At 43.3% G+C, this 22633-nt stretch overlaps 1 protein-coding gene and 1 pseudogene across 1 annotated transcript in view; both read right to left on the reverse strand.

The window, feature by feature from the left end:
* Window positions 1-22633, reverse strand: part of LOC139266579 (CUB and sushi domain-containing protein 1-like) — a 3131815-nt gene that overhangs the window by 2769578 nt on the left and 339604 nt on the right. The window lies entirely within an intron of this gene.
* LOC139266977 (small ribosomal subunit protein uS19-like) lies at window positions 15399-15855 on the reverse strand (annotated as a pseudogene).

A 22633-nucleotide genomic window follows, 5' to 3' on the forward strand; every position in this document is an offset into this window, starting at 1 on the left:
TACTCCCTTGTTCAAAAAAGGGAGTAAAGATAAACCCAGCAACTACAAGCCAGTCAGTTTTACCTCAGTAGTGGGGAAAGCTTTTAGAAAGGATAATCCAGGACAAAATTAACAATCATTTGGACAAGTATGGATTAATTAAAGATAGCCAGCATGGATTTGTTAAAGGCAAATCATGATTAACTTGCTCGAGTTTTTTGATGAGGTAAGAGAGGTTAATAAGGGCAATGTGGTTGATGTGGTGTACATGGACTTCCAGAAGGCATTTGATCAAGTGCCACATAATAGGCTTGTCAGCAAAGTTAAAGTCCATGGAATAAAAGGGAGAGTGGCAGCATGGATACGAAATTGACTAAGTAGCAGGAAACAGAGAGTAGTAGTGAACGGTTATTTTTCGGACTGGAGAAAGGTATACAGTGGTTCCCCAGGGGTCGGTACTCGGACCACTACTTTTCTTGATATATATTAATGATTTAGACTTAGGTGTACAGACACAATTTCAAAATTTGCATATGACACAAAACTTGGAAGTACAGTGAACAGTGAGGAGGATAGAGATAGACTTCAAGAGGACATAAACAGGCTAGTGGAATGGGCGGACACGTGGCAGATGAAGTTTAATGCAGAAAAATGCGAAGTGATACATTTTGGTGGAAAGAATGAGGAAAGGCAATATAAACAAAAGGATACAATTCTAAAGGGGGTGCAGGAATAGAGACCCCTGGGGGTATATGTGCACAAATCATTGAAGGTGGCAGAACAGGTGAGAAAGTGGTTGAAAAAGCATGCGGGATCTTGGGCTTCTTAAATAGAGTCATAAAGTACAAAAGCAAGGAAATTATGATGAACCTTTATAAAACACTGATTCGCTGACAATTGGTGTACTGTGTGCAATTCTGGGCAAAGCACTTTAAGGAGAAAGAGAAGGCCTTAGAGAGGGTGCAGAAAAGATTTACAAGAATGGTTCCAGTGCTGAGGGACTTCAGTTATGTGAATAGACTGGAGAAGCTGGGGTTTTTCTCCATAGAGCAGAGAAGGTTGCGAGGAGATTTGATCGAGGTGTTCAAAATCATGAGGGTCTAAACAGAGCAGATAGAGAGAAACTGTTCCCATTGGCGGAAGGGTCTGAAATGCACTGATTGAAAGGGTTGTGGAGGCAGATTCAATTGTGGCTTTCAAAAAGAAATTAGATGTGTACCTGAAAGAAAAAAAATTGCTGGGCTACGGGAAAAGGGCAGGGCATTGGGACTAGCTGAAGTGCTCTTGCAGCGTGGACTCGACGTGCCAAATGGTCTCTTACTGTGCTGTAATGATTCCATGATTTTCATCCCCCTGCCTTGCTTGAGTGCAGATCGGGCAGAACGCGCCCAAAGTGTAATGATCTCCAGCCAAAGACCTGCAAGACAAAAAGGTTTGTCGGCCTCCGTGGCATTGCTGTCCGCCCCTCCAAGATCCTATGCATTGAAAGTGGGGCCGTTTCTTCTGGTCAGATTTCCTCATGGACCCCCAAGCAATAGTAAAATTAGCTTTGCGTCCAGCCATCTAATTTGTATGGCTCCCTCATATTTTCACCAGCTTCAGGCACAAACAATCTGCCCCTCATTTGTGGATTTCTGTGGTCTCCCAAGAAATCCCTGGGCAATGTAAAGGAAATGCAGATCCGGCCTAACAGCCTTTGCCCTTTTTGATTCCCTCCGTTGTGCCTGGTAACTGAGCAACGATGGGCATAAAAAGGAAAATCAGCCCCTGTATCTTTTAAAATTTAGAATAACCATGATAGAAGACGGTTTCCACTTGCTTTGAGAAAATCTGAATTGCTTCTCAGAAATGATTTGTCAGAGAATTCTTTGACTAAGAATTTGGTCAGATCAAGATTCCCTTGAATGGGCACACTTTACACCATGAATGTATAACTTCAGTAACCAAACACTTCCCAGAAGTGTGGCTTATGACTGCAGTGATGTGTGAAATGATAGCCTATTGTTCCATCATACCCTGGCATGGATTCTACCATTTGTCAACTCATTATCCAATCTATTATCAATGCTTACTGGTCTGTAAGCTCATTGAAGTTGGGGCAATTTTTATTTATACATCAATGGAAATTGAGGGGTAGCGTTTCTGCTTTGGGCGCAATCGGCAATCTGGGCACAAATTGTGCTCAAAATTGCATTAGCTTTCCCAATTGATTTTATTTTTCCACTGGAGCTCATTTGCATAATCACAAATGTAAAATTGCCAAGGAACTAAGACAATCTGACAGTGTTTTAGAACATTATTTTCTTTTTTAAATTTGCATTGAAAAATATTCCTTGATATATTTAAGCGTGGTAACCTGGTGCAGTTTGATTAATACAACTGAAATTGGGTTCATCACAAAAATTAAGCATTTTTAATGTGTCTCGCCCACCACCTGTGAATAATCCATTTTTAAATAACTGAAAATGACTTCACAAAATGATACTAAACCATTTACTAGTTTCATTGCTGTGCAGTCGTCAGTTTCTTCATAAATTAAATATTTTTTAATATTTGAAAGCTTTTAAAAGATGCCCGTTAGTCTCCTTGCACCTAAAAAAAACTTAATTTTATGAGTCTCCTCGAAGGCCCGCAAATGGGCGCAATTAGCAAAAACTCGCCATGGTGATTAATTGGAGCTGGGGGCACGGCCAGTTATGTGGGCGGGGCCATCTTCCATCGCACTGTTGTTTTAAACCAGCACAAAAGATGGCGGAAACGTGATCTGGGCTGAACATAACTTGCACTTGAAATTCCTCGATCTTTTGCGCTGGTATTCCAAATTTTCGGCAAATTGTGTCCATAGTGCATACTCTAATGTATAGATGTCCCAGCTCTGTTTGCTCAGTTTCTTGCATGGGGCTGATATAATTTGGTGCATAAAACTCCATGAGCATTTGGGGTTTGCATATGACACGAGTAACACCTCAACCTGAAGGACACATCACGAGACTACATTCTGTTCAGCAGGAGTCAAGAGACGATGCATCTGTTTCTGTTTAAGAAATTTGTCCATTTCAAGAAAATGGAAGAAAGGCAAAAACACGTTTTTCTGGACCAGAGAAGGATAGGTTAACATGATATGGAATGCTTCTAGATTCTTCATATATGTTTGCTGTGCATTATAGATTTTGCTGACTATTCCAGCTTACCTAATTGACCTAATATTGACCTAATTAGCAAATCAAATTAATTCAGAGTTTTAGCCTGTATGAAGTAGTCATAGCATTTGATGTCTTCTGCCTTGTGGATTGACAGAACTGTTGAGAATGCTGTGAGAGTTCCACTGTACCGCAGTACTGCAAAATAGAGTAACTGTTGGCACTTCCTCTCTGTTAAATCATCCTGATGTGGGCATAGAATCATCGAAATTTACAGCACAGAAGGAGGCCATTTGGCCCATTGTGCCCATGCCGGTCAACAAAGAACTATCCAGCCTAATCCCACTTTCCAGCTCTTGGTCCGTAGCCCTGTAGGTTACGGCACTTCAAGTGCATATACTTTTTCAATGCTATGAGGGTTTCTGCCTCTACCATCCTTTCAGGCATTGAGTTCCAGACCCGCACCACCATGTGGGTGAAAAAGTTTCTCCTCAAATCCCCTCTAAACCTCCAACTACTTACTTTAAATCTGTGCCTCCTGGTTATTAACCCCTCTGCTAAGGGAAATAGGTCCATCCTATCCACGCGATCGAGGCTCTAGGCATAGATCGCCATTCCTTCACAGTAACTGTTACAAGATTGTGGAATTCCCTCATCATCATCGTGACAATATCCTGGAATTCCCCACTTAACACCATCACGGGAGCATCATCAGCACAACCACAGTAGAGGGTCAATGCCCAGCATTGCCTTCTCAGGGCACCTAGTGATGGGCAATAAATGTGTCCATGCCATCACCCACCCATGTTCATAGAACAAAAAAAATCAATTATCAAAACAGGTAAGTGCATGTGAAAGGAACCAACTGCATGAAGTATGGGGTCACAGTCCATTAGTGTCTCTTGCACAGAAGATACAAAGGTAAAGATTCTGCTCCTGTACTCGCAAGCCCAGTTTTATTTCAATGGGCAGAAGACTGCGGCTGGTGTGCACACAGGCGGAATTTGTTTATCCCATGATCTTTCTAGGAACAGTGGTTGAGGTCAGGAAACCGGACCCAAAGCAAAATGGTGGGCGAGATCTTTCTAGACCTTCACATGGGTGCACTCAATCATGTATATTGGAAAATCAAACTGGTTGGGGCGCACGCCTGTTAAAACAACCTGCCCGATCTTGCTCCATTAATTTAAATGGAAGGAACATTTGTGCGAGGTCCTTTATAGGCGTGCACTCCAATGTGTGCAATTTTCTGATACTCACTGCTCCTCCCAGGTGGTCCAGTGCACCGAGGAGCAGATCCAGAAAACCTTCCGTTAGTTCTCCATTGCATAGCGTTGTTGTTGTTTCCTCATTCTCCAAACAGAGAGCGATCTGAATGAAAAGACTGGGATCAGCTGCTGTGATTGCACAGTGCATTGGGGCTTGCAGGTGTATGTTCCCACTCACATTTCTCCACGCGCAGAGCTCAGCTTTGCCATGACAGAGAAGCAACGAGGGGATCTTCCCTCCAGAGAGTAAGGGACAATTCAAAGGGGAATAAATCTAAGCCGCTGTTACATTACCCAAAGCAATTAGTTTCAGAGTGGCTCGAAGCCAACACTGCCTCTTGGGACTGTGGTGAGATCCAAGATAAAGCCAAAAGGTAGGAAATATCTCAACAAGAGAATTCTCATCCTTATCACGCGCAACATAAAACGGTCAATGGCAATGCTTTCGGCTGTTGCACCATGAAACTACCGGATTGTCGTTAAACCCCATCTGCTACAGTGGTATACAGATAGCAGGGAGTGGCCCTGGAAGTCCTCAACACTAACTCTTGACCCTATGAAGTCTCATGGCTTCTGGTCAAGCATGGGCAAGGAAACCTCCTGCTGATTACCACCTACCGCCCTCCCTCAGCTAATGAAACAGTCCTTCATGTTGAACACCACTTAGAAGAAGCACTGAGGATAGCAAGGGCACAGAATGGACTTTGGGTGGGGGTCTTCAATGTCCATCACCATGAGTGGCTCTGTAGCAGCACTACTGATCAAGTTGGCCGAGTCCTGAAGGACATAACTGCCAGATTGGACCTGCGGCAGGTGGTGAGAGAACCAACATAAGGGATAAACCTACTTGACTTCGTCCTCACCAATCTACCTTAGCAGTGACCACAGCACATGTTTGTGGCAACAAAGTCCCGTCTTCACACTGAAGGCACCCTCCATCGTGTTGTGTTGCACTACCACCGTGCTAAATGGAATAAATTCAGAACAGATCCAGCAGTTCAAAACTAGGCATCCATGAGGTGCTGTGGGCAATCAGCAGCAGCAGAATTGTATTCCACCACAATGTGTAACCTCATGGTCCGGCATATCCCTCACTCTACCACTACCATCAAGGCAGGGGACCAAACCTGGTTCAATGAGGAGTGCAGAAGAGCATGCCAGGAGCAGCACCAGGCATACCTAAAATGAAGTGCCAACCTGGGAAGCTGCAACACAGGACTACAAGCATACTGAGCAGCATGCTATAAACAAAGCTAGGCGATCCCACAATCAACGGATCAGTTTGAAACTCTGCAGTCCTGCCACATCCAGTCATAAATGGTGGTGGACAATTAAAAACTAACAGGAGGAGGAGAAGGCTAGGATGAATATCCCCATTCTCAATGATGGGAGAGCCGAGCACGCGAGTTTAAAAGACAAGGCTGAAGCGTTTGAAACCATCTTCAGCTCGAGGTGGCATCTCGGCCTCCACCTGAGGAACCACCAATCTTCAGTCAATTCGATTCACACCACATGATATCAAGAAAGGCTGAGTGCACTGGATACAGCAACATACCAACTGCTGTCCTTTAGACTTCTGCTCCTCTAGCTATATCTCTAGCCAAGCTATTCCAATACAGCTACAACATTGGCATCTGCCTGACAATGGGGAAAACTGCCCAGGTGTGGCCTATCCACAAAAGGAGGTCAAATCCAATCTGGCCTATTGCCATCCCATCAGACTACTCTCAATCATCAGCAAAGTGATGGAAGGTATCAGCGACAGTGCTATCAAGCAGCACTTACTCACCAATAACCCGCTCACTGATGCTCAATTTGGGTTCCGCCAGAACCACTCTGCTCCAGACCTCATTACAGCCAAACATGGACAAAAGAGCTGAATTCCAGAGGTGATGTGAGCATGACTGCCTTTGACATCAAGGCAGCATTTGACTGAATGTGGCATCAAGAATAAAGTCAATGGGAATTAGAGGGAAAATTTTCCACTGGCTGGCATCATATCTAGCAAAAAGGAAGATGGGTATGGTTGTTGGAGGTCAATCGTCTCAGCCCCAGGACATCGCTGCAGGAGTTCCTCAGGACAATGTCCAAGGCCCAACCATCTTCAGTTGCTTCATAAATGACTTTCCTTCCATCATAAGGTCAGAAGTGGGGATGTTCACTGATGATTGCACAATGTTCACTTCTAGTCACAACTCCCCAGATACTGAAGCAGTCCATGGCCGCATGCAGCAAAACCTGGACAACATTCAGGCTTGGGCTGATAAGTGGCAAATAACATTTGCGCCACATAAGTGCCAAGCAATGACTATCTCCGACAAGAGAGTCTAACCATCATCCCTTGACATTTAACAGCATTACCCATTGCCGAATCTCCCACCATCAACATCCTGGGGGTCATCATTGATGAGAAACTTAACTGGACCAGCCACATAAACATTGTGGCAGCAGGAGCAGGTCAGAGGCTGGGTATTCTGTGGCGAGTGACTCACCTTCTGACTCCCCAAAGCCTTCCTACCATCTACATAACACAAGTCAGGAGTGTGATGGAATACTCTCCACTTGCCTGGATGAGTGTAGCTCCAACAACACTCAAGAAACTCGACACCATCCAGGACAAAGCAGCCCACTTAATCGGCACTCCATCCACCACCTTCAGTATTCACTCACTCCCTCCACCACCAGCGCACCGTGGCTGCAGTGTGTACCATCTACAAGATGCACTGCAGCAACTCGCAAACGGGCAATAAATGCTGGCCTTGCCAGCGATACCCACATCCCATGAACAAATTTTTAAAAAATGCAAGTTATGTTTAAAATCATTTCAATCACATTTTAACCCATAGTGCAAAAAGAATGATTGCTTTTTATGAATTCTGTTGTGTGAAAGTACATGGGAAAGTACCTCAGATCCAGCTTGAGCCAATTAACCAAAAATAAAATTCACGATTCCTCCGATTATTTGTCCTGGGTAATATCTATCTTGGGAACACCTGACTTTTCCTGTTGGATGGGAGGAAAGATAGAACAGGACTTCCAGCCTGAATGTACTTTCTCTACAGCATAGTCAGCTTCTATGGATATAGAGTAATTGCCTGTCTTAGCTGAGGGTCTTAGACTCTTCAACTAGGTGCTCGGTGACCTGGATTCTGTTGAGTACTTCCCAAGAACATCAGCATTCTCTAACTGCAGATATAAACAATTCAAGAGAGCGGCTTGTCTGGCAAGAACCATCCTGTGGGAATTTTGTGTGTCAGTTAACAGTATTTGCACAGCCACTAAATAAGCGGGTAGATCATTATCTATTCCTATGACAATTGCTGTCCTTTTCGTAACAGAATGTAGCTCCTGTGGATCTACATAAGTTTTTTTATTTTTAAAAGATCAGCTGCAAATCATATTTTTTCCAAATTAATTTAAGAAGCTAAACATTGCAAAATAATATAATCTAAAATGATACCTGTATAAAAATTATGCAATTTTTGGAGGATTACTAGAAAAGGTGTTTCAGCATCTCTCAGGGTTTCTCACTGGGGTTTGCAAATCTGAGTGCATCCGTGAGAGAGTCACAGTCGGTCGACAAGGTCATTAGCTTGCTGTCCACCTGGGGTGAGATCGGTGTTCTATGTTGTAGTTTCTATATTTTTCCTTTATTGTTGAGTGACTAGACCATAATTATTTATGGTGCAGAGCAATAGAAAATGACAGCTGTTTTCCTTTAGGTAGATGACATTTTTTTTTAGATGCTATCCAGGTGTTTGTCAATGTTTCTAAGGGGCCCTTCAGAGTTTTTCAGTGCTTGCAGCAAGGTCCCAGGAGTACATGAATAGAATTGTGGTTTGAAAATCCTTTTAACAAAGAAGAACTAGCGCCTTTAATGATCTCTGAACATTTCAAGGCACTTCACAGCCAATGAAGTACTTTTTGATGTGCAGTCACTGTTGTGATTTAGGAATTTAACATATTTTATTGATTTGACTAAGAAACACTGCACTGTCTGTATTTTCTCTGGCTTACAGTAATGGTGAGATGTTTGCTTGTCCCGACTGTTGTCAATTTGGACTCTAATGTTGGCTAGCACTTGTCACTATATACAATACTGCAATGTGGGACAGATTGAAGACACAAGGAAATAAAATTATATGGCAGAAGAACAGCAAAAGGAAAAAAGAAAAAACCATGGCATGTTCACAACGCAAAATGATTTTATTTTATTTTTTTATATCTACATGTAAATCAATACGTTAAGATATCAAAAAGTAGCAATCAAAAAGTAATGCAAATGGTGCACTTATCAACTTTAAATAAAATTACCAGCACATCAAATCGAACACCATAGCGATGCAATGCAGAGCACGACAGAATTATTCGTGATCTAAAAACAAAACATTGATGGAGAGCAATTGAATCGTGTTTAAGCAATCATGGAATTGGTCCAATCCTAATTAGACCACTATTTTCCTCTTACTCTTTTTTAATGTAATGGGACTCTTTATTCTGGTTGGAACCTTTGAACTTCTCCAGTACTTCATTAAGAAATGGAAAAGAACATCTCAATCTTTGGTTCTGCTGTGGCACAAGGTTCAGCCAACTCTGTGTGTACTGTTTTTACATAGCTTTACTTTTAATAGCTCACTTTAATTACTGAGGTGTTCTCTCACCTAAATGCAGAAAATTACATATACACTCACTGCTTTTCACCAAGCTCAGACAGCTGGCAAAGATTCGGCAGCTTAGCACTACAATCTGAATGGTTTATTTAGCAATGCAAAGGCATGTTTAGTCCTGGTGAGGTGAATACACAAGTTTTCCGCCAGCAATTTAATCTCACCAATATAGCAATCCAAGGGATTCGGCACTTGCTCAATAAGCAGTGTGGAGGCCCCGACCTGCGTGAGAACACCAGGTCGGGGCCATTAAAGGAGCAGAGGTGAGCGGCCCGGGAGCAGCATGGAGGCATGCTACTTCAGGAAGCAGCGCGAGTTGGTGCAGAAGGGCGGCGGCAGCGAAGAGTGATGTCATCAAGGTCCAGGTCGGTGATTGGAGTGTGGGCCGATACAGCAGGAATGGCGAGAGATTGGAGAGGGATGTGATCGGGGCCCAGGGGAGGCGCGAGTTCGGGGCCAGGGGGCCAGGGGCAGCACGGGCCAGCCCACACTGCGATATGTGTGCGCACTAGGCCCGTGCAGTAGAGCAGGTCTCCAGTTGGCTTGGTTAATCCTTGCCACTGGAGAAGACCTAGCTCTGTCAAGCCCATGTGGGTGGCTGGTGTGCAATGGCCACCACATGTTTAAAAAAAAAAATCCATGCACAGGCATCTTCCACCCTTGAGGATTTAGTTTAGGTCCTTCATTCGAAACACCTGTGAACTCATCCTTTTTTGGTGTGGAAGCAAGTCATCCTCGTTTTGAGGGACCACCTATGATGATGATGATATACGACTGGGAGAAGGGAGAAGAGAAGGAGGATGGGAACAGAATTATCTGATGCAATTAGCAGCTCGTGCATCTTTCTCATGCAACGCACTGACAGAAAATTTTAAAGGAAAGATCTGTCTTTTGAGAGAAAGATATTAACATTACATCTCAACTTCCATTTTACTACATATCCAACATTCTTCTGGAAATCTGAGAGAAACAAATGCCAGGAAGCGTATTCTGAATGTATTATGTCACGGTGGCCTCTTTCACAAAATTTAGCTGTCATTTTTTTTTTCAGGCGGGTCAAAAGTCAGTCATAATGGGGGTGCAGGTGGGGCGGTGAGCAGAAGATTGACAACGAGAGCGGCAGAAGTGGAGGCGGGACAGACACGTGTGCGTCACCATGCCCTCCCTTTCACTTAAAAGGGGAGAGCCTTCGCCATTTTTAAACTTCAGTCCACTGGGCCACCAGGGAGGGTTTTGGCCGGGCTGCCTGTTGGCCGGGGGCATAATTGTTGGCCCGACCTCGCAGTCGGCCGACAAAAAAAAAAACATGGCGGCAGTGCGCCCTCGCCTTTAATAACTGCCACACTGCCATGTCACGCACACAGAAAACAAGGTGCACCGACAGAAAAAGCGGTTGGGGGCATCGCGCGGCGGATCAAAGATTTTTCACGCTGCATTTGGCCGGAGGTGCGAGAGATCGGTGGTGCGTGCTTGGATTATGCACTTAGGACTGGTCATCAGCAGCAGGGCAGAAGTGGAAACCACCGGAAAATCCACCATGGTGAATTTCACTGATAGCGGCCATTCGACTGCAAATCGGCGGCCACTGGACTCCGCCGCTTGCTGGCGGTAAGAGGCCTTTTCGGGAGGCTGAATTTCGGCCCCAGACTGTCATGTTTTATGCCTTGTGGTCTTGACCCCAAATCCAGGGTGGGTGGGTGGAATCAGACAAGCCTCCTGATCCTGACCTCCTTCCAATGACCCATGCTGGAAAGTGTGCCTCTGGATGCTGGAGGAGGAGAGGAGACTCAGTGATCAGGCTCACACAGAGAATGGTAACAAAGAATCAGAAAACTGCTCTTATCTGTGGAACCGTACAACAGCATGATTCACTCACTGCTGGCAGACGAAGGGTAAAACCAGGGGAACAACTTCTTCAAACTGAATCTAACAGATTTTCCTGTGCAACAGATGCACTCACTGATATAGTGCATGCCTTGAATTGGGCAGCACTGTTGTCTTTTATAATTGAAGAAAACATCTCTGCAGGGAGACACTGGGATAGGCAGGGATCTTCCTTTTGTTCTCATCCCACCAGAAGATTCGGAGGTGGATGGTGACGTGAGGAAAATGAAAGATGCCATGGCGAGTATATTAAGAGCAAGAGTTGGCAAGGGTAGATCGCATTGAGAAGCAGATCTTGTTTGGTGGCATTTGACTGAAGGAATTTACATGGTATACTTTCCCGGTTTAAATCCTGTTTCTGGAGAAAGGAAAGTTCCAGGAATCGTCACCGCTCTCGTTGATGCAGGACTCACTCATGTAGCCCCAAGAGGTCAGAGGAGGCGCATTGGAGGCAATCCCAGCATAGAAGTTAGATCGAAGTTCGAGCTCCCAATGATTTCTGGATCTACATATGAACAGGCGAACAGCACACTATCTGCGTAAAAGGTCAACAGTTTACACCTGTGAGACAATCTGATATTTCACTTCAACGCAAACAAAGAACCAGTCGTGGCAGAGATGGCTGTATCAATGTGTTGATTGAGACAACTTACATTTTGGAAATAGGCAGGGTAGATTTTTAAATTAGATTAGAGTAACTGTTCCTGAGAAATAGCAGTATCCAAGCAACAGGAGGAAACTTCTCAAATGCTGCTCCTCCATGATCAGCCGATAGAGTTAACAACCTCACAGTGTTATATTGGTAATCTGCTTGACTCCTGGGTGTTCTATCTTTCGTGGCAGACACAGTGCGTAACCTTTTCATGCATCTTCGATACATTGCAACAGGCCCTCGAAGAGCCCAGCAATCCAACCATCCTTGTCCATCAGCACTTTCAGCAGGGGAACCGAAATATAATTGCCAAATATTTGCTCTGTTCCAGGATCATACCGCTGTCAACATAATAAGCTATAATTGGAAGTGCAAACAAACCTTTCTGACTTTTTCCATGTTTGATTCAGTTAACTCGGGCTCGGAGCGGTGTAGGACATGACGCAAACTGACTCACGGAGTTATCAACAATGTGGCTCCACAGGATCAGAGGTGGGGAATTATGGGGTGGCCTGGAAACAGTGTGGAGAGCTCAAATCCTTGCGGATTTCTGGGTGAAAATGCAAAAACACGCGAATAACATGTCAAAAATACAGATAGGAACATAGGATTTGCGAGACGGAAAACGACCAAGGTCCATCTAGTTTGCCTTCTACCATCTGGGGAGTCATGTGATATAATGACAAGAGAGATGTTGCCTAAACAAAGCATTCAATCTCCGCAAATTGGTCTACAACAGACCAAGACACGACTTGGAGAAAAACCCCACTGGTGGAGAGCTTTTGGGAACCATGGGCTGGATTTTCGGCAGGCTTGCGACCGGGTTTTCGCCGCGATTTGACCCTCTGCGGCGAAAACCCGGTCACAAAGCCCGGGCGGGATCCTCGGGTACCTGTTTGCGGCAGCGCTTTCAAGTACCACCGGACAGAGGTGCGCCGACATGTAACGACACGGATTGCATTACCGTCGTACTTTCGGCACTCTCCCGACCCGGACACTGCACAAGAATACCGATAGGCGGTAAGTATGAAAACCTGCAAAAAAGGTAAGTTAAAGTTTTTATTTTTTTTAAGTATTTTTCAGCGATTTGCGAGCTAAGGGTTTTGTGAATGTTTTTGCAATTTTTTTCCCCCCTCCCAAGGACTCCTTCGCAGCACTCCCAGCCCCGGACTAAATTTGTCGAAACTCGCATTTTTGCGCTGTGAATCCTCGGGCAACAACCCCCTTTACCGATATGCCCATAAACCCCAAAAGTTCGGCCGAAAAACGGTAGTGCAGCGAAAAAGGTAAGTTTCACATATCACTACCGTTTTCGCCGAAAAAAACCCGAAAGCTGGAAAATGCTTCCAAACACGCTACACTTACAACAGCATGTCTCAAATTACTTCTATAGGGTGAGGGTGATTGTTCATGTTATACATGAATGGTTGGCATCTTTGTATTAGGCCTGGGAAGGTACCATGGATTCTTGGAGGCCTACAGAGCAAGGCCTACTCACAAACTCCACAGCACAGAGTGCAGCCTCGCAGAGGGAGGGACAGATTGATGATACAAGATGGGAGTGCCCAAACACCTGCTACAGGCACCATGGGAAAATGTTGGAGTCCATTATTAAAGAAGCAGTAGCAGAACATTTGAAAAAGCAAAATTCGGTCAGGCAGAGTCAGCATGGATTTATGAAGGGGAAGTCATGTTTGACAAATTTGCTGGAGTTCTTTGAGGATGTAACGTACAGGGTGGATAAAGGGGAACCAGTGGATGTGGTGTATTTGGACTTCCAAAAGGCATTTGACAAGGTGCCACATAAAAGGTTACTGCTCAAGATAAAAGTTCACGGGGTTGGAAGTAATATATTAGCATGGATAGAGGATTGACTAAACAGAGAGTCGGGATAAATGGTTCATTCTCTGGTTGGCAACCACTAACAAGTTGGGTGCCGCAGGGATCAGTGCTGGGACCCCAACTATTTACAATCTATATAAACAACTTGAAAGAAGGGACTGAGTGTAACGTAGCCAAGTTTGCTGACGATACAAAGGTGGGAGGAAAAGCAATGTGTGAGGAGGACACAAAAAATCTGCAAAAGGACATAGACAGGATAAGTGAGTGGGCAAAAATTTGGCAGATGGAGTATAATGTTGGAAAGTGTGAGGTCATGCACTTTGGCAGAAAAAAAATCAAAGAGCAAGATATTATTTAAATGGAGAAAGATTGCAAAGTGCTGCAGTAGAGCGGGACCAGGGGGTACCTGTGCATGAAACACAAAAGGATGGTATTCAGGTACAGCAGGTGATCAGGAAAGCCAATGGAATCTTGGCCTTTATTGCAAAGGGGATGGAGTATAAAAGCAGGGCAGTCTTGCTGCAGCTATACAAGGTATTGGTGAGGCCACACCTGGAATACTGCATGCAATTTTGGTTTCCATATTTACAAAAGGATATACTTGCTTTGGAGTTCAGAGAAGGTTCACAAGGTTGAATCCGGGGATGAGGGGGTTGATTTATGAGGAAAGGTTGAGTAGGTTGGGCCTCTACTCATTGGAATTCAGAAAAATGAGAGGTAATCTTCTCGAAACGTATAAGATTATGAGGGGGCTTGACAAAGTGGATGCAGAGAGGATGTTTCCACGAATGGGGGAGACTAGAATTAGAGGGCATGATCTTAGAATAAGGGGCCGCCCATTTAGAACACCCATTGAGGTGAGGAGAAATTTCTTCTCTCAGAGGGTTGTAAATCTGTGGAATTCGTTGCCTCAGAGAGCTGTGGAAGTTGGGACATTGAATAAATTTAAGACAGAAATAGACAGTATTGTGTTCCTAACACAGATGAGGCTGCACTCAGGGAGGTTAAAGTAACAGTGACCTCAGTCTTTATTAAGTCACTCCAGAGTGAGGAACAGGCCTTAGGGGCCGGCTTATATACAGTGCTCCCAAGGGATGCTGGGATCCCTTGGGACTTCAGGGGATGAGCACCCTGGTGGCGGAACATGGGAGTGCATGCTTTACAGATACACAACAGACAGTTTCTTGAACGATAAAGGGATAAGGAGTTATGGGGAGCAGGCAGGGAGGTGGAGCTGAGTCCATGATCAGATCAGCCATGATCTTATTGAATGACGGAGCAGGCTCGAGGGGCTATGTGGCCTTCTCTTGTTCCTATTTCTTATGTTCTTATAAGAATAGTAAACCAACCCAGTGGCACTGCTGAAGCCTCAATGCACCATTGCCCAGCTATCCCCACTTCATCACCAGTGGCTATGCCTAACTAACACAGCAATCCTGAAGTACTTACAAACACTCAACATCATAGGCAGTCCCTCGAAATCGAGGAAGACTTGCTTCCACTCCAAAAGTGAGTTCTCAGGTGACTGAACAGTTCAATATGGGAATTTCAGTCTCTGTCACAGGTGGGACAGACAGTCGTTGAAGAAAAGGGTGGTTGGGGAGGCTGGTTTGCCGCACGCTCCTTCTGCTGCTTGCGCTTGTTTTCTGCATGCTCTTGGCGACGAGACTCAAGGTGCTCAGCGCCCTCCCGGATGCTCTTCCTACACTTTGGGCAGTCTTGGGCCAGCGATTCCCTGATACTGGTGGGGGGTGCAACACTTTATCAAGGAGGCTTTGTGGGTGTCCTTGAAGCATTTCCTCTGCCTACCTGGAGCTTGCTTGCTGTGCAGGAGTTCCGAGCAGAGCACTTGTTTAGGGAGTCTTGTGTCAGGCATGTGAACAATGTGGCCCATCCAACAGAGCTGGTCATGTGTGGTCAGTGCTTCGATGCTGGGGATGTTTTTTATTACTGGAATGAGTTTTATTTACACAACATTTCCATCGTAAACTGTTGACTTCAGAGGGATGAACCTGGCGGAGTGAATGGCACTGATACCAGGTCTGCCATGCTTGACGAGCTTGTAGGTGATGGAAAACTCGCCAAGATAATGGCCAATCATTTCAGACTTGATTTCAACCTGGTTAAACATTTTGCCATTGTACACACCAACCATCTCGGGGAGGATGACCATGTCACGAAGTTGAGTCTTGACAACCTCAGGTTTCTCCATGGGTGGGAGCTTCCTTTTTGGCCTTGTGCAGCCTTTTCAGGAGGGACTGCTGTTTGCAGCGCAGACCCCTGTTCACACGCCTCTGCTGAAGGGCACAATACAACTGCATCAACTCCTCATAGGACATATCAAGGAGCTGATCCAGGTCAACACCTCTGTAGATGAATTTCCTGAAGGTCCTTTTCTTCTTCTATTCTACTTGGTCAGCCATTTTAACCCGCTGCCGCTAAAAGGCCCCTGATCAAGAACAGTAACATTGGTGCATCTGTCCTCCCAGGGGATTTGCAAGATCTTGCGGAGACATCGTTGGTGATATTTCTCCAGCGATTTGAGGTGTTCTACGAATACTAACATACCTATGTGTACCATACTACATGTTTAATTCTAACAGTGTATGCTGCCACAAATGCAACATGGTCATTTATTCACCACCTGCACCAATATGTTAGTATATAAACCAGTGTAAAAATTCTCATTTTAAATGTTCTTTAAACTTTTTCTTGTGATTAAGATGCAAACACTGTGGATGTGGCATGCTTGTTAGAATTTCAGATACTGAGATGGCACAGGCTGCAAAGTTAGTAATGACGTGCTGAGTACACTATGTAGTAATTAGGTATGTAATTATATGTAATTATGTCTTTAGAATTAAGATATATTACTGACTTGATCAGTACAATTTATTGTAATTTATTTTAATTTATATGTATGCTTTAATTTGTGCTTTTCAAATGATTTTTAACCAGAAGACCGCACCGGAATGCAACACCAGTGCTGAGTGGAACAGCCGAACTGTTCAGAGTTACTGTCAGTGTTGGTGAAATTAGGGCGAGAAGAGGGCAACAAAATCAATTGGTGACAAAAGAGTACAACAATTTTTCTCACAAATTATCCAAAAATAACCTGCATACAAAATTGTTCAACTGTGTTTAAATTTTTGGAAAGATTTGATAGGGTTGATGCAGAGATACGATTTCCTCTGAGAGTGGAATCAGGAACGAGGGGACATATTCTTAAAATTAGAGCCATTCAGGAGCAACATCAGGAAGCACTTTGCCGCACAAAGGGGAGTAGAAATCTGGATGTGGATGCTAGGACAATTGGAGCTTTCAAGACTGAGAGAGATATATTTTTGTTTGATACATATATCAAGGGATATGCAGCTGCGACACAGAAATGGAGTTGAGATGCAGATCAGCCATGATCTAATTGAATGGCGGAGCAGGTTTGAGGGGCTGAATGGCCTACTCCTGTTCCTTATGTTATGAGTTTAATGGTATTTTTTCTCAAACATAGTTTATGACAAGAAAATTTAAACATTCAAATCTTTCCAACTGATTTTGACTCTATTTTTAGCGATATAAATAGAGAAAGAATTTACATTGCTATAGCACCATTCAAGTTCTCAGACAACCCAACAAATTACTTTTGAAGTGTAGTTGCTAAGATTATGTTGGCAAACGTGGAAGTCAATTTGCGCACAGCAAGGTCCCACAAACAGCTATGATAAGGGATATTTTACATCGAACTAAACTGGCAGAAGGTGTTTTGATTAAATATTTCATCTGAAGGATGGCACCTCTGACAATGCAGCACTCCAATCACTACTGCAGTGAAGTATCGGTTTAGGTGAAGAGTTCAAGTCACTGTTATTTTCACACATTCTGACTCAGAGGAAAGCGTGATCAGTGGAAATGAGTCAGACTGACACTGGCAGCTCCATTTCACAAGAGTAGATAACACACATCAGATACAAAACCTTTCACACATTTTTATGTTGGTAAGATAGTCATTTATAAAATCTAAAATAACTGATGTACACATATTACTAAATATCCAATTCAGAATTTAGTGAGTTATTTGGAAATTATTTCACATGTAACAGGCATGATCCAATTATTATAATAACATTTGTTTCCATTTATAACTCTCGGATTATGTAAAAAAAAGGAATAAATTGAAGCTCCTTCATATTAAAATATTAAGAGATTGATTTTCCGCTTTAGGCATAATCGTCAATTCTGGTGCAAATTTCACCCATTTTGAAGTGTTTTTGTCCCTCGAGTTGATGCTCAAATTCATTTTCATATTGGCGAATGTATAATCTGCCACAAACCACTGCAATCGGGCAGTATTTTAAAAGGTTTTATTAATTTTGATTTTTTAAATATTTGTCTATATATTTAAGAGTGGTAACTTGGTAAAGCTTGATTAATACAGTTGAAAATGGGTTCATCACATAAAATAAGCATTTTAAATCACAGTGTCAATCCACCACCTGTGCGTAACCCAATTTTCAATAACTCAAAATGACTTTTACAAAATATACAAAACTAGCTTCAAGTTACATTGGGGTGCAGCAGTGAGTTCCTTTGCATAAATCATTCAGAACCTTTCAAAAAGTATCTTTGTGCCCAATAGTTCCAGCTTCATGTTTTGGAGCCTGCTCGAAGGCCTGTAAATGAGCACAGTTAGCGGAAAATTCCAATGGTGAATAATTCACTCTGGCGGTGTGGCCAGTTTTGTGGGCGGAGCCAACTTTCAACACGATGTTATTAAAACAAGTACAAAAGATCGCTGAATGCGATTTGCGCTTAGAAGTCTTTTACAGCAGTTATGCCGCTGTCGGGGGAATTGCGCCAAAGGAAACCAGCATGATCGAGTGGAAACTCCAAGCCTATAAATTAAATAAATCTGATCAATGAACCTTATGCTATTAGCTGCCATTTCTTGAAATGAAAACTAAAGATTCATGGTAAATTTATTGATATACTGCCTCCCAGTGGCAATCACTTTTACATTTTCCATGAGCTCTAAAGGGTCTTGACGTCAGCAAGCAGCACAAAGACAATTTATTACGGGCTCTCTGTCGCTGTATGCGACAAGCCAACATTGTCATGAGAACAGCAAAAGTAATGGATAGCATTGTTGCTGCTGGCACTGTCGATGTAAATGAGATCACTTTCAAGAAACTATCTCACTTTATTTTCACGTCACACCAATACAAAGAGTACTTTCAACTACTTTTTTCCCCTCTTTACATTTTTTTTAAAAACACATCCTCTCGTGCCCTCATTTCATTTTCTGCTAATTGTAGCGAGCTGAATATTGTGGGAAGGGGACACCACCATTGATGCCTCTGTTCAACCGGCTCCAGGAAGTTGTTTCTGAACTCAAACGGGCCAAAAAGCTCTGAGAAATGGGTTTCAGTGCATTAGCATTGAACATATCAAAGACTCAGTATGGGGACGGGATTTTTAAACCGGGGACTCTTGCGGGGATATTGTTTGCACGGGGAACACATTCAAAAGTCCGAGTACTGTCCCCGGAAAACAGGGATGTCTGGTCAACCTATTCGTGGCCTGTGATCTCCACCACTCCCTCGCCAGATCTCCTCCATAGCCCCCTGCGATCTCCTCCATGGGCCCACCTTAATCCCCTCCCCACCCATCCCCCCACCCCCACCGCCCCGAGCTCTACGGGTCTGATCTTTCCCTCCCTCCTCTCTGCTCCCCGGTTGCAGCCTGCCAATCTGCCCAACAGCCAGCCAGCCTCTCAATCGGGCTGGCTGCAGCTGGGAAACGGAACCCAAATATGGTAATCAGGCCCTGCTGTTAAATTCGGCACGATCTGAGGGAACCCATTCTTCCGGATTTCCCGAACGCTAAACTATGGGAAGATCTCCAATTCCAGTTTGCAAAGTCAGAAAGCCATTATTTTTTTTAAAGGATGTTTTCACTAGGATACTTTAATCAGATATAACATGCATAGGAATTCTTCAGCCCTTATTTATATAGTTACTGATACCTAGCGAGAAATCTTTCTTTCAGTAAGTAGTGCCCCAAGCAGAGGTTGACCACCCACTCTGCAGTCTGCAGGTGATGAGGATTTCAGTGCTCAGATGCTATTAAGCACAGCATTGTGGCATTACAAGGTTCTGTTTTCACTCAGCTTCAAGTAATAGCCCTTGAAGTATATTGATCCTCGCGTCAGAAAGTGTAGTCAGCGCTGATGCTGAGCACTGAGGCTGCACTGATTTTTATTCCAGGGCCAATTCGCCCTTTGTCTCTTGCCGAGTCCTTTGTAGTTGGTATCAACTTTTGAGGTGGGGACAGAATTCTCATTTGACAACATTTACAGGCCTGGTGACCACAAATCATTGCAACATTGTTTGTCGTTGAATCCAAAATAATGACAGCTATGGATTTATAGTATCTAATTACTTATTAGATGGCAGCAAAGAAAGAACGACACACTGACTGGCTGGATATATCAACATGGGGAGGGTGCAACATGGACCCGCCCCCTCCTCATCCCTCCCGCGCACATGCATACACACTCCCACTCATGTATGGGAATGCATTCAAGATAGTTTTCTGGAGCAATATATTCTAGAACCAAGAAGAGGGCAGACCGTACTCAAATTAGTAATGAGTCAGAATTAGTTGATAAACTAACAATAAGGAACATTTATCTAACAATGCTCATATGACTGAATTCATTTTTAGGTTTGAAAAGGAGAAACTTAACAGGTACTCGAATTCTAGATTTTGGTAAGGCTATCTTTAACAGGACGAGACACAAACTGACGACAGCAAACTGGTCAAAACGGTTAGCGGGTAAAACTATAGATAAACAGTGTTCAAAAAAGAATTTAACTTCATACAGGACCAGTATATACCCCTAAGGGGCAAGAGCTCTACTTACCAAATGCAACAACCATGGTCGACAAGCAGTGAGTGACAACAAAACTAAAGCAACGGGCATACAAAAGTGCAAAGAATAGTGCAGATCCAGGGGACTGGGAGAGATGTAAAGAATAGCAAATGAAGACAAAAATAGTTAGTGAGAGCTGCAAAAAAGAATATGAAAAGAAACATGTGAGGGCTATCCACATTTAACACAAAATTTTTTACATATATTTGAAGAAAAAGAGCAGCCAAGGGTATGTTGAGCTTTTTAAAAACAGGTACGGGTCAGATTGCAAATGTAAATAAGGAAATGGCAGATGTGGTGAATAATTACTTTGCATCAGTCTGCACAGAAGAGGAAGAGGATAATATACCTGACATTCCAGGGAAACTAAATGAATCAGGAACGAGAACTCACTAAAGTTAAAGTCAGTGAGAAAACAGTTTTAGAAAAAAATAATGGCACTAAAGACTGACAAATCTCTTGGACCTGATGGCTTCTACACTAGGGTTTTAAAGGAAGTACGTGAGGAAATTACCGATGCTTTATCCATAATCTTCCTAAGCTCTCTCGATTCAGGAATCGTTGCTTTAGATTGGAAAAAATTGCAAATGTAACTCCATTATTTAAGAAAGGTGAGAGAGAGAACAAGGAAATCATAAACCTGTTAGTCTAACATCTGTTGTGGGGAAGTTATTGGAATCAATAAGCAAGGTCAGAGTGACTGAGCACTTAGAGAAATTTGAGCTGATTAGAGAGTGTAACGGGTAGGTCATGTCTAACAAACCAATTGAATTTTTTGAGGAAGTAACTGAAGTAATACAAATGGTAATTATGTGGCCGTAATTTATATGGACTTCCCCAGAAGGTATTTAATAAGGTTCAACATTAGACTGTTAACTAAAATGAAAGCTCATGGAATTGAGGGGAAACAATTGATCTGATTAGGTGATTGGTTCGGCGGTAGAAGACAGAAAGTAGGGATAGTGGGTATGTACTCGAATTGGAAGGAAGTGACCAGTGATATCCCACGAGGATCTGTGCTGGGGCCTCAACCAGTCACTATATTTATTCATGATTTAGATAACGCAATAGAGAGACATATATCCAAGTTTGTCGATGGCACAAAGATTGGTGGCATAGTAAGTAATGTAGACATAAGAACATAAGAAATAGGAGCAGGAGTAGGCCATTTGGCCCCTCGAGCCTGCTCTGCCATTTAATAAGATCACGGCTGATCTGATCATGGACTCAGCTCCACATAACCCTTTATTCCCCTTTTGCTCAAAAATCTGTCTATCTCCGCCTTAAATATATTCAATGACTCAGCTTCCACAGCTCTCTGGGGCAGGGAATTCCACAGATTTACAACTCTCAGAGAAGAAATTCCTCCTCATCACAGTATTAAATGGGTGACCCCTTATTCTGAGACTATGTCCCCTAGTATTAGTTTCCCCTATGATTGGGAATATCCTCTCTGCATTCACCTTGTCGAGCCCCCTCATTATCTTATATGTTTCGATAAGATCACCTCTCATTCTTCTGAACTCCAATGAGTATAGGCCCAACCGATTCAACGTATCTTCATAAGTCAACCCCCTCATCTCCAGAATCAACCTCGTGAACCTTCTCTGAACAGCCTCCAATGCAAGTATATCCTTCCTTAAATACAGAGACCAAAACTGCACTCAGTACTCCAGGTGTGGCCTCACCAATACCCTTGTACAGTTGTAGCAAGACTTCTCTGCTTTTATACTCCATCCCCCTTGCAATAAAGGCCAACATACCATTTGCTTTCCTGATTACTTGCTGCACCTGCATACTAACTTTTTGTATTTCATGCACAAGGGTCCCCAGGTCTCTCTGTACTGCAGCACTTGCAATTTTTTTCCATTTAAATTATAATTTGCTTTTCTATTTTTTTTCTGCCAAAGTGGATAACCTCACATTTTCCCACATTGTACTCCATCTTCCAAATTTTTGCCCACTCACTTAGCCTGTCCAAATCCCTTTGCAGACAGGAGCTTAACATTGCAAAGTGACGCTGATAGATTAAGTGAGTTGGCAAAACTGCGGCAGATGGATTTTAATGCAATTAAGTGTGAGGTCATCCATTTTGGACCAAAATGGGTTGATCCGAGTATTTTTTTTTTTAAATCGGAACAGTGGAGGTCCAAAGAGATTTAAGGATTCATGTTCACAGCTCACTAAAATGTAGCAGTCAAGTATAAAAAATAATCAAAATGGCTAATGAAATGTAAGCCTTTATAATTAGAAGGCTGAAGTACAAATAGGAG

Source organism: Pristiophorus japonicus, chromosome 7 (genome assembly GCF_044704955.1).
Source record: "Pristiophorus japonicus isolate sPriJap1 chromosome 7, sPriJap1.hap1, whole genome shotgun sequence".
NCBI classification, from domain to species: domain Eukaryota; kingdom Metazoa; phylum Chordata; class Chondrichthyes; family Pristiophoridae; genus Pristiophorus; species Pristiophorus japonicus.